Source organism: Hemibagrus wyckioides, linkage group LG21 (assembly GCF_019097595.1).
Source record: "Hemibagrus wyckioides isolate EC202008001 linkage group LG21, SWU_Hwy_1.0, whole genome shotgun sequence".
Taxonomy (NCBI): Eukaryota; Metazoa; Chordata; class Actinopteri; order Siluriformes; family Bagridae; genus Hemibagrus; species Hemibagrus wyckioides.
Genome location: NC_080730.1, coordinates 749,796 through 756,240, shown reverse-complemented (window position 1 = coordinate 756,240; position 6,445 = coordinate 749,796). Strand labels below are relative to the sequence as shown.

Genomic DNA, 6,445 nt, shown 5'->3' with positions numbered 1-6,445 from the left:
CTTCATTGTGTGTGTGTGTGCGTGTGTGTGTGTGTGTGTGTGTGTGTGTGTGTGTGTGTGTGTGTGTGTGTGTGTGCATGTGACTGAGTGTGTGAGTGTGTAGTGAACAACTAATGCTAATCCTGTATTAACACATCAAGGTTCATCTATCAGCAAGACACACACACACACACACACACACACACATACACACACACTATCTGTGTATCTGTGCAAACACTAGTGTTTTGGTGGGTTCGATCGTTGCCATAGAAATACATATGTGATAATCACACAGAATGATGTAGAGGAGCTAATACTAGGGAATGTCCACCACTGTTTGTGGAAGTGACATCATTCCCATGGTTCTGTGTGTAGTTCAGTTCACTGACCACCATCTTGAGTGAAGGAGATCATCAGACAAGGATCGAGCTGCAAAAACACTGGAGGCTTCATCCTACCCAGAATGCACAGCAGTCCAATAAAGCTGCTAATAAACAATATAAAAGGTAATAAAGATTTTATATTTGCAAATTTCAAATTGTTAATTGGTTTGTGTTTTGAGAAATAAAGTAAGATGACTTTAATCCAGCACAAATCCATCAAATATGCAAATGAGGTGAAAATAAAACATTAAAAACTCATCAGTGCTGCTGACATGGAAACATCTGAATCCTGCTCAGAGCCTCTCGCTTTACACTCATGAATTTAAAAGCTTATATTTATATTTATATTTATATTTATATTTATATTTATATTTATATTTATATTTATATTTATATTTATTGATCTAATTGTTTGCACTTTATTAGATAATCTGAAGCTACTGAAATTAATGAGGCTTAATTTGAATAATCATTATAATCATCCATCGCTTCTGATGCCGCTATTGAGCTTTAATCCTACACCATGCTGATTTACTCTTCCTCATGAACACACTCTGATTCTCGGCGTCATGAGCAGCACTACCGAAAAGGCGACAGGAAATGGACGCGATCTGGACGTGTTTCAAGATTAATGATCAAAGTAAAGCAGACAGTAAACTGAGCTCTGTGGAAACATCCAGAGGAACTCGAGAGTCTTCCTACACAACAACCTGATTAATCCTCTTCAACATCAAACTCAGCATGTGGAGTTTGATGCTAGCAGCACACACGCTAGCTAGGAAAATCAGAGAAAAAATGACCAGTGTACAGATGAGGCTGCGTGGAGTCAGAAGAAACAGATCTTACTCACCATGATGAGGTGATCAGGTGCTTCAGAGCTTTAACAAGGGATTTATGAAGGATTCTGATGTAATATTATTAATATTATTATTTATTTAACAGTGGGAGAGCAATGAACTGCAGCATGACCACTTCCTGTTTCCTGTCTAATTAATAATGAGATCAGAAACAGATTCTACATGTCGATGACCTCCAGCAAGATGAAAACTGCATTATTTTATACTCATCGGCTGTGAATAAAGAGAAAATCAGAGAGCTGAAATTATTTTATCGTAACTGAGAAATCAAACAAAACACACACACACAGACACACACACACACACACACACACACACAGATTTCTGACTAACGTAACATAAAGGGGAAAATATTCAGCTTCAAAACTAAAACAAATAAAACACCACATTTATACAGAAAAAGGGGGCAGGACTTCTGAAATCTGATCTTTTTGCATTGGAGTAATGAAATAACTGTGTGTGTGTGTGTGTGTGTGTGTGTGTGTGTGTCCATCTGGTTTCTAACATCAGGTTAAATGACACCATTAAATTGATGATGTCACTGTGATCAATTACAACTAAAAACTCTCACCGCAGCTGCAGAGTGAAATCTCACAAACACTGACCACACCAGAGTCCAGAAGATAATCAGGTGATGTCATTGAGATCAATGACCATTAAATTCAGCAGAAAAAAAAGATCCTTTATTTTATCATTTTAATAAAACTATAAATAATAATTCAGATGTTTCTATTACAGCATTTTATTATTATTATTATTATTATTATTATTATTATTATTATTATTATTATTATTATTATTATTATTATTACATTTGTTTAATATAAAAAAGTTAGATATTTATTTTACTGTCAGAAGTGACAGAATTATGGGAATTCATTAATAAAAGAATGTTATAATTTATTTCACTTTTATATTTTCTAAGTAATTATTTTTAATGTCAGTAATTATTTGTATATGATAATTCTATTTATTATTTTATTTATTGAATATATACTAATTATTGACAGAATGAAAATCCAGTATTAAGTCAAACTGCACTTTAAAAATGTTGATTTATTTTATTGATTACAAATATATTGTTTAAAATAAAGTTTACATTAAGAATGATTCATATTAATGAAATCACTTACATTTTTATCGCCATGCTTAGAATAGTTATTTTTCATTAAACTTTAGAACTTTAAAAGAAGTTAATGAAAGTAAAAAGAAATGATTTTTTTATTAAGATGAAGGTCTTTTGTGTTGCGGTCAGGAGTCCCGGCCTCGTGTCCAGCTACACCCTAAAAAAGGCATGATGTCATGGATCATTGTGGATTGAAGGCCCCACTGCGTCCACTCCCCTCTCCTGACCGTCCATGAGAGATGAAACCCAGCTTTTAAAGCGATTATTGTGCATAACAGGAGTGTAATAAACATCATCCTAATGAGATAATGTGGACAAAGAGATCAATACACTCTGCTTACCGTGGAGATTATGGGTAATAATGTTTTTTTTTCCAGAGAGAGAAATCAGATCTCACTGCTAAAGTGCTTCTCTAAAATCAATACACTGAAATGGCAGGAGGAGGAGGAGGAGGAGGAGGAGGAGGTCTTCATCTGAGCTTCCAGACTTTAATGGGTTTTATTCTGAGACACAAAACAGAAAGTGTTTTTTCTTTCTCCACTGAAAGCGGCTTTTATGTTTAAATTCACTTCATTTAACTACAAACTGTAGAAATATATTTATTTACACTCAGAGCTCCTTCAGGATAAACAGCATAAACATCGCTTAGTGTTTTTATATTAATGAATTTCTGTAGGATTTTTTTTAATTACACAAACTCTCTGATATAAACAACACAAACTCATTACACTCCTAATGAACAAACACCCAGATTTAAATTCTGCTCTAACGACTGAGGATATTAAAGAAGCTAATTATTCTACAGCAATACACACCACACACACACATACACACACACACACACACATACACATATACATACATATACACACACACACACACACAATCAGTAGGCAACAATCCTGAGTGACAGGCTCAAGGGGTGGAGCTTAAGCTACATTTGGGTTTCATATACAGTTTTTAAAATAATCATTTTTAAGGATCAATTAAAGAACCATGTGAAGAACCCGTCTCTCTGACTGTGTGGAGCTAGTAGGACAGCATTGTAAAGAAGACACTCTTGTGTGTGTGTGTGTGTGTGTGTGTGTGTAACTCATCACCTCGATTAGAACCTCGCCTCCACACTCACAGGTTCTGTGTGCTGGTGAAGGAACCGGACAGAACGATGAGTCACAGTGTGTTTTTCTCCTGACAGCAGCTCCTGATTACAGGGTTATAAAACACTCACTTCCTCCAGCACTGTCTCTGTCACGACGCACAACACACACACACACACACACACACACACCTCTGAAATAAAACACAGGAATTATAACACACAGGAAGGTGTTTGTATTAAATGCAGTGTTAGCGTTAGCATCCTGACTGAGACAGACTCTGATCTGTGTGTGTGTGTGTGTTCACTGTGTGTTTATCACACTCTAACACACAACACACGTCACATCACGTTCTCAAAGCTAACGTCAGTGTTGTGCTTGTGCTCCGGTGTAAAGAGTCACACTCTGCAGTTCAGTGAGGATTTCACACGGACGTTACACACCTCAGACGTGAGAGTTAGACAGTCAGGGGGTGGAGTTTCTCTAAAACAGGGGCGTGTCTCAGTTACACACACACTGTTTAAGGCCAAATATTAAATACACTCATCACACTAACATCACATCACATTAACATTATCATCACACAAACATCATCACACAAACATCATCAGTGGAGACACAGCTTCATCATTAGCACACACACACACACACACACACACACATACAACAATTTGGTTTAAAGATAAAAATTTCACAGCTAGTGTGTGTTTGTGTATGTGTGTGTGTGTGTGTGTGTGTGTGTATACATGCGTGTGTGTAGGAGGAAAAAGCAGGTCAGCAACAACAGCATGTCTGTAGGAGTGAGACAGTTCAGTGTGTGTGTGTGTGTGTGTGTGTGTGTGTGTGTGTGTGTGTGTGTGTGTGGGTCACCAGTCGGGTCTTTATATAACTTCATCTCTTTACGCTTCTCGTCTCACACACTGGAAGGTTTTTTCAGGTCATTAAAATTACACACTACAAAATATTTAGACTTTCCTTCATCTTAAAATATTTTTATGATTAGTTTTTAAACTCTACACGACACTGACAGAAAAACATTCTCTCATTTCTTTTTTAACTCCATGCTAAACTGGAGGCCATAGACTTCCATTACGTTAGCTACATTAGCATATAAAATAAGAATTTGATAATAATATAACAATATAAGGCATTTGTGTTTAATAAGTTTCCCAGAGATCTAAATAATAAATTAAATTATGAAGTAAGATAAAAATAAAATGAAATGCAAAATATAAAGAAAACTTTTATTTTGAAAAATTAAAACATATCAATTAGATTTATGCTTTCAGACTGTATTGGACACTTCCTGTCAAAACAGGAAGTTAACTTACTAAATACATTTTAGCTACTTAACTAATATATTCCTGTGTGTGTGTGTGTGTGTGTGTGTGTGTGTGTGTGTGTGTGTGTGTGTGATAAAGAGAGAGCATATAAACAGTGTGTGACTCACACACCTCGTGTCATGGCCGTGCCTGTCCGTGATCCTTCTTCATTCATTTCCAGTCTCAGCCAATCATCCACATCACAGCCACACCCCCCTCCTTATTTCCTTCATGGGTTTGGACCAATCATTGTCCATGACACGAGTCTGACTGATCTGATGTGGGATAAATTCTGAATTTAGGACAGTTCTGTAATGGTCCAGAAGTCAAAAAGGTTCTGCTGGTTCTGCTGTGGAGGACTGAATCACGGCTTGACCGTGAGATTAAAACCTGAACTGAGACTCTGATTCAGAGTCAAAACTGAGTAGATTCAGAGTCAAATGGCTTTAACAGAATTAGTTTGGAACCGAACCGAGAATCTCCCACAGATGCTCAGGGTTTTTTTGGGCCGAACCCTCGTGTGATTACACATCGAGCTGGACAGGAGTGAGAAAAGCGGGCCAGGGTCCGATTCCCACTGATTACACTACACACTCTTGAGAATGTCCCTGTTTTTTTTTACTGTTTTATTTGTAATAAGCTGAAATCTCAGTTTCTTCAGTAAAACTCACAACACCCTCATGTATGGAATCTCAGCAGTTTCTTCATTTTAAACGTCTTTTCCAGCCCTGAAGAAAGCTCTGTCCAAACTGAGGAGGAGCTGGTCAGCATCAGCATCCGTGAAGGAGGTGGAGTCATTCAAAGGACCAGAGAAAATCATTAAAATACACAGTGAGCTTGATGGGAAAGCAGGCTAATGAGTTAGTGCTAATAAATTATACTCAGGTCTTCTCCACTGAGTGCCTTGGACCTGGAGTCACTCGTTCACACCGAATTTAATGAAGGAATAAAAAACGCTTTTACTCAAGAACAATCTGGTAGATGATTTTAATCATCTGAACGCTTTAGACAAACCTTGCCAACTATGGCAGACCTGAACACCTCCTCATCCTGAACACCTCCTCACTCTGAACACCTCCTCATCCTGAACACCTCCTCACTCTGAACACCTCCTCATCCTGAACACCTCCTCACTCTGAACACCTCCTCATCCTGAACACCTCCTCACTCTGAACACCTCCTCACCCTGAACACCTCCTCACCCTGAACACCTCCTCACTCTGAACACCTCCTCACTCTGAACACCTCCTCATCCTGAACACCTCCTCACTCTGAACACCTCCTCACCCTGAACACCTCCTCATCCTGAACACCTCCTCACTCTGAACACCTCCTCATCCTGAACACCTCCTCACTCTGAACACCTCCTCATCCTGAACACCTCCTCATCCTGAACACCTCCTCACTCTGAACACCTCCTCACCCTGAACACCTCCTCACCCTGAACATTTCACCCTGAACACCTCCTCACCCTGAACACCTCCTCACTCTGAACACCTCCTCATCTTGAACACCTCCTCACCCTGAACACCTCCTCACCCTGAACATTTCACCCTGAACACCTCCTCACCCTGAGCACCTCCTCACCCTGAACACCTCCTCACTCTGAACACCTCCTCACCCTGAACACCTCCTCATCTTGAACACCTCCTCACCCTGAACACCTCCTCATCCTGAA

At 38.7% G+C, this 6,445-nt stretch overlaps 1 long non-coding RNA gene across 1 annotated transcript; it reads left to right on the top strand.

The window, feature by feature from the left end:
• Positions 1-255: 255 nt before the first annotated feature.
• Positions 256-2,599, top strand: LOC131342767 (uncharacterized). Its single transcript, XR_009203060.1, has 3 exons — positions 256-488; positions 1,733-1,853; positions 2,478-2,599. It is a non-coding gene; the product is annotated as an uncharacterized LOC131342767 (long non-coding RNA).
• Positions 2,600-6,445: the final 3,846 nt, after the last annotated feature.